The following is a 13,675-nucleotide window of genomic DNA, read 5'->3' as shown; positions in this document are numbered from 1 at the left end:
AGTTCTTAGTAACAAAATTGTTCTTTTCAGCTTCTAATTTGTCACATTGCTCAATTTAAGAACTAGAGAATGAAAACAGGTAGTTGTATAGATAACATATTATGTAGGTGAGAAATGCATTATATACTACAGGGTTTTTTTCTGTGAATGGTGTTGTGTTCTATCATGGACAGCTAATCTAACCTAAGAATATAGAGAAAGTTTACCTGCATTTTGTAATCTGTTTTAGAATAAAAGTTACCTGCTGACAAAGAGCACTTACTGGATAGACTTAGATAATTTGTTTAATAATAGTAATATAAACCATTGGTAATATATTGAGCCAAAATCCACAGACTGGGGTAGCTGTAAGAAAGTCAAGTCCCGTGTGCTGATTTATGGTGAATGAGGCTCTAAACCACTTTGGATGTTATCTTCATAAAAATTTGAAATAAGAGAATTGAGCAAGTACTCCCTCAAGACTGTGCATGTTGGGTTTTTTTCTTGTGGTTTTTTTGTTGTTGTTTTTCTTTTTTTAATGAAAGCTTAAATTTACAGATTATGTATGTGTGTTCCTTTTGCATTCTTTTTTTCATGGACATCTTAGTGAATTAGCTTTTGTTGAATAAATGCCAGTAGAAACAATGAATTTAAGGCAATTTTGAATTCTTAAAGTGAGAACCAAACAAAACTTGATCTTGAGAGATGTGTAGGTGTAGCTGATGAGTGGGAATAGTGTAGAGTGACAAACATATTAATTTGAAAGTTAAAAAAAAAAAACAAACACACAAAAATCCTATAAACCTTACAGCTCAAAAATACAATTACACTTGGAACAGTTTGCTTGCAAACAGACGGATTGGTTTCGGGGCCAAACCAACAGAAAGACTTCTGAAAAGTTAATAAATAAAATGCAGAGTTTGTAGATTGTTCAGATTACTGAGCAAGAAGGAAAAGGTAAATTCCCAGTATATTTTATACTTTTCCAGTCTGAACTATACCTAATATTAACAACTATACATTGTTATATAATAATAAAACTGCATCTGAGTTTTACTGCTCACATAAGAGTGAGCAGTAAGACACTGACGTTTCTAATCTCAGTGTCACACTTCAATTTTGCATGTAGAACTAACAAAATTTGGTAGTGAAAATTTTACCATATAAGAAGGTAAAGGATCTTTAAACATAAGCAAGGATGTGCACAGGTTTATGATAGCCATTAAGATACACTTTCTTTCATCATTAGATTGTTGTTGATTACAATTAGAAAACTTATAGCTTTGAAATTATCTTTTTTATGACCTTGTGGTAGTTTAAAAGCAATACCTCATTGATTAAATAGGTTTTAGTTCATGCTTCCTTTTAGTTAATGATCTGAAAACATATTATCCTGATTTACACATAAAATCATGCTGAAAAGCATGTGGCATTCACTAGGATATGTGTGTTTAAGTAGAATTAAATTAGCAGTGAGAGTTATTAAAGAAATCTTCCATACTATTGTCCAGTGGACTGTGATCTGTAGTGAAATGAATAATAAATGAAGCAGTGCATATGAGAGAAGTACTCTCACACACACTGTATTCTCATTATATGTGTACACACATGCAGACACATACATGTGTGTATCTAGGACAACGTATGTTTACTTTACTATTATTTTTATTATAATGACTCTTTGAATGCCATACAATTCAATTGCATGCTAAATTATGAGTATGATGATAATGTTACACTAGGCTGTATTCAGTGCTTTCACTTACTTTCTAAATCATTAAATGAAATTTAAGGCTAGTAAAATCAGAAAGAATTTTATTTTTTACGTCAGTGGCCAAGATTTCACTTTGACAGAAGCTTTGTTTGATCAAAAAGTGAAAGAGGTCTCATTATATACAAAATCACAGCCTTTTAATGAATGTTAAAATGGAGCATTCTCTTTTCAAGGATAACTAAAAACCTGTTTCAAAAATTTACATTCATGGAACTTGATGGAAGATTGTATAAGAGGGGGAATGATAGAGGACAAAGAAGAATTCCATTTTGAAGTTACTGCGGATCACTGTTTTTCAATTACGATACAAATTTTCTTCCAACATGCATTTCTTTTCTTTCATTTTTTATTTAAAATTTATTGCACATAGTATAAAGTACAACAAATCTCTAGTGTTACCTGATTGAATATATCTTAATTTCTCATCAAGCTGATTTGCCATGCTTAGAGTCAAATGCTTAAAAAAATATCTTAGAAATAAGGAATATATTTTATCTAAGCTCTTGACTAAAATTGCTGTGCAGGTTCAAGAGTTCTTGGAAAGATTAAAAAAATAAAAACTGAATTCAAATGTTAATCCATAAATATGAAACTTTCTTTTGACCCTTACCCTGTGGTGGTCTGGAGTTACTAATGGGGTTAGGATTTCAACTCTTAATGGGACTTGGTGCATTAGTGTTTTGTATGCATGGAATTCAGCATTCAGTTTAATAAGTGGTTGACATTGGTGATGTCCCTTAATTTGCTTAAATCTAATTGGCTCTTTTATCAGTCAAACCTGTATGGATTGGCAATTGATCAGAAAGGGTCAGCCATGACTGTGCATGTACTTAAATGCTGGAAACACCAGTTAAAGTCACTGTTGCATAATAAGAAGCTGAAACCATGAGAACAAATGATCTTCAGAGTCGGAAGGCAAAAGAAAGCTGAGAAGTTTTTCAGGATGTTCAAGTTCAGAACAAAGGCATTATGGAGCGTATAAATTTTAAATACACTGCTTTTGCCTCAAGACTTAAAGCTTTTTTTTTCCAGATGAACTGAAATCTTGTCTGAAACTGTCTTTGTTACATCAAAGAACTGCACAGAAAGCTAAAAGAGATGGAAGAAGCATAAAAGGGCATAGTTTAAAATGATTAGTGACAAATTTCATACCACAGAGGTAGAAGTAAATTTTTCTGAGTTTAATATTTTTTCCAAAAAGAATGAATTTGTTCTATTTATCTTGTCCTAAACTGCTTTGGTAGAAATTGTAAAAACTAATATACTAGCCAGTGCTTCTCATTAATTTGAGGATGCCAGCCAGTAAAAGATCTGGAAAACAAATTCGTTTAGAATTAATTTAATTAGGTAAATGAATTGAAATGATACAGCAGATGTAAAACAGCAACAGTCTGAGAGAAAATCTTTTGTACGGGATCCTTGGTTATACATTTTTCTTCTTAATGAGTGCTATTTCTGATGTTGTGGCACATCGAGGACCCTGTTAATTTAGGATTGCTGTGTAATAAGAGATGGTAAGCTGAGAGAAAAGAAGGTTGCAATCACTGCTGTTAAGAGCTTATACTCCAGTTAAATCCATTTGTTCCCTGCCTTCGACCACAAAAGTCCTAGTATGGAAGGGAATGGGAAGTCCTCTATGCAGAAAGGAAGAAGATAGATTATGTTGAAAAAAATAGGTGCAGAGAGAGACAGGCTGCAGATCAGGTGGGAAGCAGGAAGGTGGAGGCTCAATCATCACCTCCAAAACACAGAAAAGGACTGGATTCACAAGTAATGACAAGAGATATGAAACTTATTATGGATGGTAATTCTGTATCACATTGCAGAGTTGTCTCTCTGTGTTTACTTGTGTTGGGCGTTACAAACCATTAACTTGGTACTGATTTACCTCTAGAAAAGAGCCTCAAAGAATTGATATATATTCCCTATGTAAAACATAACAGGCAAAATACTTTGAAAAAATTACTTGCCTAAGCAGTGAAGTGTCTCTTTAATCTCTGACATCATTTATGAAATATGTTGTGTGTTTATATTCTCTGTCTGTGATTTGCACAAGACAGGGATATCTAGCTGTGAAAAATGTCAGATTTTGCCTTGCACTCTTAAGCACCTGCCCTTTGCTGGTCCCTCGTTTGTGTATGGGAATCTGCATGACTCTGCCTACAAGCTTGGGCTAGTTCTCAGCAGCAAAATGTGACCCTACATACTGGTAGCTGTTGACATTTCTTCAACATCTACAGAGGATGGTGTCCTGCAACCAGAGGATTTCAGCCAGTGTTAGTTTATGTAGCAACACCTCTGAGACTGGGTATTGAACCACATCATAGGATCATTGACCTGATTATGCAAACAAATAAGAACCACATCATACAACTTATATTCACATCTGAATGCATTTGCTCGTGCAAGGTGATCACTGAAGCCAACAGGCCTCCTTAAATGAATTAATATTCAGTAAACAAAGCAAAATAATGCTGTTAGGCCAGAATTATTTAGGAAAAAAATCAAACCTGAATATGCTAGCATTTTCCCTGTGAGACAGGTTTGTTCTTCCATGACACTCAGTATCACATGCATAAATTATGTTTCGAGAGAATTTCCTTTACTTCAAATTTCAGGTATTTCTGAAACATTTCTGATTTCTATCCTTTTTTCTATTCTTTCTTTTTTTTTCCTTTCTCCCTCCCTCCCCCCCCCCCCCCCGACTGAGACTAAGGATTCTTTTTGTTCTGTATCTTCTGTTTCTTTTTCATTTTTCTTCTCTTACATTCTCTTATGTCACATCTTGTAAAAGTAGAGTAGTAAAAACAGAATTTAAAAATGGAAAAAAAAAAGGAAGGTAGTTTAGGTAAAAAGCTTCTGGCATCATTCTATTCTATTCATTGCAAAAAAGTTATTTTTAAAAAATCTCCAAATTCTCAAACATTTTTATTATGTCTCTATAACTTCAGAATAATATAACTCCGCTTTTGATGAAGACCAGGAAATGTTTTAAACAAAATTGTGCAAACAAGTTTATGGGAGAGGGGTGGGGGTTGCTAACAGAAAGTGCATAATGAAAAATTGTGACCATCTCTTTCCTAGGGGTAGTTTAAGGAGAGAGCAGGATAGAGTAGGGAGGGCGAAAGAGCTCTCCTACATCTCTCATCAATGACCTAGCTAATTAAAGACTGTCAGTGGCAAGCTGTGTAAATTGTCCGTTCCAGTTCCTTTTGTCCAGAAAGATGATTTCATGGGGATATAAGAGTAGGATTGCAAAAGTGCTTGTGTGGAAAACTGGGAGTTGTTCTAATGAAAGAATAATTCTTCTCTAACCTCTGCAGTATTGAACTGATTGTCATTTTCATTAGTTCTACTTTCTTCTTTTATTCCCTTCTCCCAGTCTGCGCAGCACATATTTCAGTGAGCTCATACTGTGTCTGTTCTTGGTTTTGGGTGGGTGTTTTGGGTGGAAAAAGAAGAGAGAAGTAAATGTCATTCCTGAAGTGTTGTGTCTTCAGACTCTGGCAATGGGAGGCACAGAGGTGCCCACTTGACTGCTCACTTTTCTAATTTGTAGCCAGTTGGGGCTCAGCCTAACTCCATGCATCATAAAGGACCACCTCAAGGTTGCTTTAAGTTGAACCTTAGTGTAAGTCCCCACTCATAAGAGTGGAGATTGCCAGAAGGCAATGACACTCCAGCTACCTCTTTTTTTCTTCTGACTGCCTTCTTCCCTTTGCCCCTGCACCCGGTCCTTTTGGGGCTACGCAGATCTCCCACAGTTACAGCGATGCTGTTTCAACGTTCCAGACAAAAGACACTTGTATTTGGCAGCTTTCTGTCTTCCAGAGCTGCATGGAACTGTTAGGGCAAGAAGAACAAAACTGCAATTTTAGCTGCCTAGAAGAACATTTTTTGCTTGCTTGGGGAGTGCCAGATGAGAAACAGAAAACCATGCAACAGCTTGGTGTAGCCAATTGATCATCTATAAGCAGGCAGTTAACCTGACTGTAGAGGTCTCACATCAGGTCTTTCCAAAATCTTAGCTTTAGCATGAGGTCCAGGGCATACTTAAGACTTCTTGGAAGAAATCTGCAGCAGAGCAGATTTCATGCTGGAAAACTACAGCTTGATTGTAGTTCCGAAAAACAGAAGAACATATAAAGTGGGGAAAACGGGCTGTTGTGGAATTTAGCAGCAGATCATTGTTTAAGATTATTACCTACCTTCATATAAACCTATTTCAGACCAATTTGAATTGTACATAAAAAAGGAAAGAAATTAGATGAAGTAGGCAATTTTTGTATAAACTTAAGCCTATTCATGTTAGAGTGGTTTGGTTTTTTTTCACTCTATAAATCAGAACTAGACTGTTCAGTACTCTAATTAAAGTCAACATTATGTGATAAACTAGGTTTTTCTGTTGAAGGAATTCTACAATAAAATGATATTGAAATTCCTAGTGAAAACATACAGAAGATATTTGAAAAATCACAATATGAATTTTGTCTTTTGGACCTTTTTTCCAGATATATGCAAGTATTAGGAATTGGATCAATTTTTATGTTACTTTGCTACTATGATTTGCACTGCTTTACTAAAAATCTCACTTTATTATATTTATTTTTGACAACTCCTACGCCTATAGTTTCCAGAATAAAATGGCATTTTCATTAATTGTCAGCAAAGGCAAGTGTCTGATTTTATTTTTTTTTTTATAATTTCATTGTGTATTTTCTGCACTTGATGCATCTAGATTACAGAAGTAAGCCTGCTGATCATAAAACACCTGAGGAAAGTGGCAAGGGGGTTTTTTTGAGCTACTTTGCACAGTTGAAGAAACTTTGGAGTTCCTCTGTTCGCAAAGAACTCTGTAAGCAGCCAGCAAAGTTCTGTCACCCTGTTACATATTTGTCACGTTTCCATATTAAATAAAGACTAAGATTAAGGGGGGAAAACTTAAGGGTGTCTTAAGATGTTGCTGAGGGTGAAATATAGAGGGAATCAAATCATTGTTCTTTTCCTCTCTTTAGCTGGGGACAAAACCAGAGATGATCTCTTTTAAACATCATGGCCATAAAAGTGCTTTTGCTTTTTTTTACTGCTTTTCCTTTATGGTCAAAAATAGCTCCTATTAACTCCTATTTGGGAGTTTTCTGTGTAGTTTGGAAATAGTACTGAAATTGAATTTAAAAAATCTTAAACTTTGTATCTGAATTATTAAAACACTTAAAAATATTAAAATTTTGAATTTTAATTATTTATCATTTAGAATTTAATTTAGAATTAAAATATTTTTCTTCCAGATTGTTAATTATTTGTTCTGGTGTGTTTTAAGTTTGACTTTTCCCTACTTTCTTTGTTACAGTGCTCCTCATTAGGTAACATCTATGCAGTTATCTTTGGGCTAGTTGACTGAGTACCTAAGGAGAAATAAGGTTCTCTATAAAAACAGAAAGGGGGAGAAAAGGGAAGCTGAGTGAGAAATGGTCATTAGAGTCACCATTTCTCCTCTGGTGTCCCTATAATACAGTGTTGTACGCTACCCTCTGTCTTACAGCAAAGGCGACTATAAGAGTCTATAGCCCTTAGTGATTTTTGGCAGTTTTTCGTCAGTGTGCTTTTCTTTCTGAACATTTATTTTTGTGCTTGCACACACATGCAGATGCACATACACAAATATGTATATGATATATTAGAATATGCATATTCACACATACATGCTGTATTTTTTTCTTTTTTTCTTTGAATCTGTATGCAGGTCTTATTTATTCTTCTGACAAAGCAATACTATGAAATACTATGTTCTTAGATTAATTACAGATTAGTAAAATAAGAGAGAAAGGGAATTCATGTATTTCATGTTAGGGTGGGATATGTCCAGTATTGAATTATATTAATTCTTACTATTTATATACCGATATATTTTTACTTTTAGGATTTTTACAAATATTTGCTAATTCAGCTTTCCAGTAGGCTTCTGAAGTGAATGAAGGTTGTTATTCCCATTTTACAGATAGATAGAGAGGCATGTGTTAGCAAAGGAAGGTAAAAGACATTTTTACATTCATCCTTGTGCTGAAAAGTGTAACGTCCACGTCAGAAAGTTTGTCAGCCTCTCTTACGTCCCTCAGCTTAGACTGGGGGATTGCCTCTCCGTAACAAGTGTCACCATAGTTGAATGTGTCCCCTGTGTATGTAGAAAATACGTGAATTCAGATTGACTGATTATAGATTTTAGACTATCTAAACAGTTCGAGTACAACACATAGAAAGAAAGTTGAATAAGTGAAGAGATGGCATTATACAAAGAAAGAATACCTCTCTTTTCTCTATTTTTCCTTCCACCGGTTTTGAGTGTTCTTACATACTAAGAAGCCTGTTTGAGAGGGTTATTTGTAAGAAATTGAGAGTGCTGTCCAAAATATTCAACAGGATCTTCCTCATGGTTGTAATCTGAATTAAGCAGCTCTAAATTTTCTGTGATGAAGATTTAGCTTTTTCAGTCTAAGTTTTAAAAATGAGTAAAGGAGAGGAAGTATTCCCTGCCTCTTTACTTTTTGTCAAAAGATTGAAGAAAATCTCTAGAGAATAAGTATTGCCAAGGTATTTCCTTTACATCAACAAATGGTGCATTGTATGTGCAGACTGGAGTAAATGCTGTAACATGTCTTGTGGCATGTAAGGCAAAACACAGTCAGCTTGGCTTGGATTAGAATAAAACGTGATGGTGTTACTAAGACTTTTAATCAATTAAGCTACTCGGTTTTGAATGAGGAGACAGTAGCCAAGGTCTTTTCAGTAAAAATACTTGGGAACAAATCATTCATTGTTGTGTATTGACACACTTCCACCAATTCTAGTGGATTTATGTGTTATTCAGCATTATCTGAAGTACCGAAGCCAAGAGTTAATTCATATAAATGGTTTATTTGTTAAAAGTATCTAGAACAGGACATTAACTGATGAGTAGCTTCTTAATAATGCCGTCAGAACGTTCTTATGTGGGTGGGTCGGGTATAAAAGGTTGCAATCCTTTTACCCTATTCATCAGACAAGTCAACTGTATATTTTGCATGGATTATTTCCATGTGTGAATAGGCTTGTCTGAATTGCTTTTTATTCACCTTAAATATTAAATATTTTGCTTCAGCGGGTAGCACCTGGATCATATTTCTGTCAATTTAAATGCTATTTTTAGTGGGGGACCAATCTATAAAAACAGTTAGGGATTTTTGCCACAGTTAGGTGGAACATAGGTGTCACCTTTCATATTCTGCCACAGCTTATCTCTGTCAGAGCACTGGCCAAAAAAAGGAGATCTGGATTATTCATCCTAAAGTGACTACCATTCCCATCTCACACTTGCCAGGCAGCGTACCAATCTCCGAGTTCATAAGCAAGGAAGGCAGAATATTGCCCGTCTATCCTGTTGAAACTCTGCTACTGAGGGTGGGTAGAAGAAAAGTCTTATTTACTGGGGGAGAAGACAGAGCAGGAACTATTGTAACCCCGGGCTAAAGACACTTCTCAGGTTGGGGGGAGGCAGTGTACATGTCAGCAGCAAGGAGAGCAGGCCCTGAGCCCTGGGCATTCGTGGATCTGGACGTATGTTGTTCATCGGTGCTGATGCTCGGCCTGAGCATCAGAATGTGATCCTATTGCTGTTTTCTAATACAGCTTAATTTATTGATACTGCAGCTGTTGAACTAGACTGTAACGTGAAGTGACAGCCATAGCATTGCAGTCGGCAATTTTGAGAAGTGACAAGAATTCTTGTTTTCTCTGTAAATGTGATAGTTCAAATTTGTTGGCCTTGGCCTCATGTGTTACACAGGAGAATAATCTACAGTGTTTTGTTGTTACTTTCCTAATTATAGCAGTTTTATTTCCAGAACTGAATTTTTGATTCTGCTCTTTGTCATTGTGCAGATTACCCCCCTGAGAGTTTTGCATGTTGATGAATGGCAGGATTTGGTTATATAGGAAAAACCACTCCATACTGTTAATGATGACAGATACAATTAAATTAATTCTCTGCCATCTCCTTTGATGTACACAGATTTTCCCCATTAATATTGATGGACTTCAGAGTCACAAGCATATGTTGGGAGGGGAGCAAGCCCCTGAATGTTGTATTTTGCTCTTTGTGGAGCTGACTATATCACTTTATGTATAAATGTAAGGAAAGCTGCTGACAGTTTTGATATATTAAATTATAACTGAGAACTAATTCAAGGATCAAAGATGCTCTTTGGGAGAGATCACTTTACTGGTAGAAAAATCATTACCTCTTTTCCCAGTCTCATATATTTGTACTGTATGTCTTGGAAATACCATTCCCTACAGTTTCTGAATCTTGATGTTTAATTTAACACAAAGGTCTTTGAGCAGCACAATGGGAGGGGGGCTTCTGCTAGTAAAACCTCGTAGAAGGAAATTGAAACGTACATGTTTTTTCTCATTTATCAAAGAAGTGCAAAAATCTAAACTGACGTTTTATATCAAATGAATTATGAACTGTGTACTTTGTACCTAAGGGAACAACAACTAAATTAGACTTTTGTTAAAAAGAGAGAGAGAAAAAAATAGGCTTTTAATAAAATATACAGTCATTTTTGGTGTTTTGTCTGAACCTGACATGTGCTATGCTTTGCAGAAGCAAACTAGAGAGTATAGGCTACTTCAAAGGATATATGCTTTGAATGCCTTAGAGTGAATTGAGAAGTAGGTTAAGATAATACACAAACCAGAGTTTCTACTTAGGTATTGTTGCTTTGATATGTTTGTTTTCAGCCTTGCCCAACTCAAGGTAACAGGAAAAGATAATATACTTTTTAATAGCTTGAAGATTGGAGCAAAGTAGTAAATTATTTTTATTTTTTTAAATTAAATTTGTGAGATTATGGTTACTAATGAAAAAGACTTCCAGGGAGCAAAATTTTAGACAATGCTTGATTGAACTGTAAGAGGTAAACTTTCAAAGAATTATGTCTTCAGTATTTTAAGGGCATGACTTCTACTGTCTTTATGTGAACAACACTTCCTGCAAGCAAAAAGGAGTCGCATTCTGTAAGCTTACAGTTGGTAACGTTTATGAGATTTTGTACATTCTCAATTTCTGCATTTCCTTCATGACTTTCAATGGGACTGTATTTATTTCAGTGCCTTGACATAGAAGACGTTTTGATATTGTGTGATAAGCACCTACACCTTAGAGAAAATGGGAAATGAGAAGGTAAAATTCCATGGTTTCTTTGACAACATATTCCCTAGTGCACTCCTGTGGCAATTTTTGATATATGAACAAAATATCCAAGAACTAGTTGCTTTTCTCATATATCATATACATATATTTCATAAAGATATATTTCAGAAGATTAACTAAGTTAGAATATACAAAAGCTTTCAGAAACTCTGCAAGCTCCTTGCAGAAAACAATGGTGCATGAACAGCGATTGTGGGAATATCATACCATGAACACTTCACAAAATCTGAAACACAATGAGACCAACCATGTTTGTAGCTTTAGTATTGTTTTATATCAGTACCATCAGGAGGCTAGAACCAAACCCAAAGCTGTAATGAGATGTATTAATGATGGCAGATCCTCAGCTGAGATATCCAAATGTACTTACACCCAAGGAGGCAGTGCCTTGGTCTTTGCAACCTTGCAACTCCCAGTAATGATCTGGGAGTCATCTGATCCTTTAATATGTGAGTCTGCTGTGAAGAACCATTTATTTATTGGTATAAATGGTGGGTATTTTTAGTTCAAAGTAAGATTATTGTTTTTCCTTATTTATTACTAAGGTTTTACTTTCATTATTCAACAATGCTGATTTTGTTTTTCTAAATGTTCTCTCTATTTATAGATCATAGTACCATATACTATTCATTTCAAAACAACATTCAAATAAACATGTAAATGCCACTGGAAATGTGGCAGTGTAAATGCACATTTTTCTAGTACAGAAAGGGAAGGAGAAGAGGTGGCAGCTTGAGGGGATGCAGTGGTTTGAGAGCGCCACAACAGAGAGCTGGTCCCCTCGAAGCATGCCAGAGTCAGACCTTCTGCTTGTGCTGTCTGTGGAGGAGCGGTGGAGACAACAACTGTAGGTGGGAAGAGTCACTTCCTTCTTTCTCAACAGCTGCCTCCCATTTTCCCTATAGAAAGACATTGACAATGAGACAAGGGGTTTTTGTGATTACCACATATGGCATAAAGAAGTTAACTAACAGCTGCAAACTAAATCCAGCTCTGTGTTGCCTGGATTACTGGGAGCAGAAACTTTGAGGAAACCTCTTTTCCTCTTCTTTCTGCAAATAAGGAAAGAATTGAGGGGGAAAATGTCTGTTATGGCTGCAGTTGTTTCGTGGCCAAAAGGTAGTCCAGTGATCTGGATCTCCCAGATACTCATAGGACATTCAAGATATAATAAGACTGCACCACCCACTGTGCATAGAGACTCCCTAACACCAGTTAATCTTCATCCATTTTCTATTTACGGACACTCTCAAGCTTGGATTCCATCAGAAATGGTAGTACTTCACATCGTCCTCTACATACTGCAGAGAAATTTATGGATTAAAAATAACTACAGGTAATCTTATTGTAGATCTAATTTATTTGCATTGTTCTTCAGTGTGTACATTTAGGCATGTATAAACTGATGCTTCTGTCAAAATGCACGTCAACTGGTAACACTTCAGTTTTCTGCTAGCAGGGTAGACTGTTCCATGAGTAACAATCCACCGGCACATTCATACTGCAGGAATGCACATAATGCTGGCATTTGAACCAGGATACTTCTTACTTAACGAGAACATTCACGAGTTTTCTAATATCTCACTTTCTTTGGCATTCAGTTAGGTTGCTATATTTTTTAGTTTCTTTTGCCACACTGGAGATATAGCAACAATCATTTGCAGAAAACACGTCTACTTGTTCAAGTAGAATTCTGCTTTCTGGTTTTGAATATCCTATGTTATCCTTTTGCTTTCAGTCATAGAATAAAACTATATTAAAAATTAATTTTCAACGACTTATGCTTCAGACTGAGGCATATGCTACTTGTAACATCACCACCTCTGTGCCTTTTGCTTTTCCTTTGTTGCTTCTTCATCTTCTATGATGTTAGAGTTCCCTTCATTGAATTATTAGGCTGAAAAAGAGTTCCATCTCGTGCATCTTCTTTCCTCAAAACCATAAGCATTTGTTTAGTCTGATGGAGTTTTGAAATCTTTCTTGCAGTGGTTTAATCCCATTACTGTATGTCCTAATCGCATTACTGTATGTCCTGTTTCCCAGGACACAGAGATTCTCTTTGTCTTTGCAAAACTTCTGTGAACTTGAAGATGCCTATATGTCTAACCCTTTGCTCTTCTATTATTAAGATACATAGGTTTAAACTTTCTTCCCTGGTCTTTTCCCAACCATCAGTGATATAATTTGCTTTTTTTGTTGCTTTTGGGAATCCCAGAGCTATCTAACAACTGTTTAGTTTCAAATATGAAGTAAAAAGGTTAAAAGCCAGCCTGCCATTCCTTGAAATTGTACCATCAAGATTAAGAAAGAAACTTCAATTTAGCAAATTGTCTCCTCACCAGCAGTCTACAAAACGCCCACCAGAGATGTTTCCATCAATGTGGAAGCTAGCATACCTATCTCTGGTCATAGCTCCCTGCCTGCAGATATCAGTTGTAAGGGAAGTTGCAAGATTTTGAAGGTTCATGTCAAATTATACCAACTTCTTTCTTTCTAGAAGCAAGAAAAAAAAAAAAGTCCTGAAATTAATCTCTAAAGCTGCTTCATGCGGTAAACTGAAGCTATTGTGTGAAGATAGACAGGATCTTGTTCCCTCTGCTCTTGCCACATCTGTTCCCCTAAGTAAAAAGGGGCAGATCTGATAGTTTTTCAAAGCTACTTCACAGAGATAC

The 13,675-nt window shown here is 35.7% G+C and overlaps 1 protein-coding gene across 1 annotated transcript in view; it reads left to right on the top strand.

The window, feature by feature from the left end:
• Positions 1-13,675, top strand: part of USH2A (usherin) — a gene marked incomplete at its 3' end in the record, with an annotated part of 396,540 nt that overhangs the window by 237,891 nt on the left and 144,974 nt on the right. The window lies entirely within an intron of this gene.

Source organism: Phaethon aethereus, assembly GCF_964289735.1.
Source record: "Phaethon aethereus genome assembly, chromosome: 3".
Classification (NCBI taxonomy): Eukaryota; Metazoa; Chordata; class Aves; order Phaethontiformes; family Phaethontidae; genus Phaethon; species Phaethon aethereus.
Note: the sequence above shows the minus strand (reverse complement) of the source record. Positions and strands in the feature narration are given on the sequence as shown.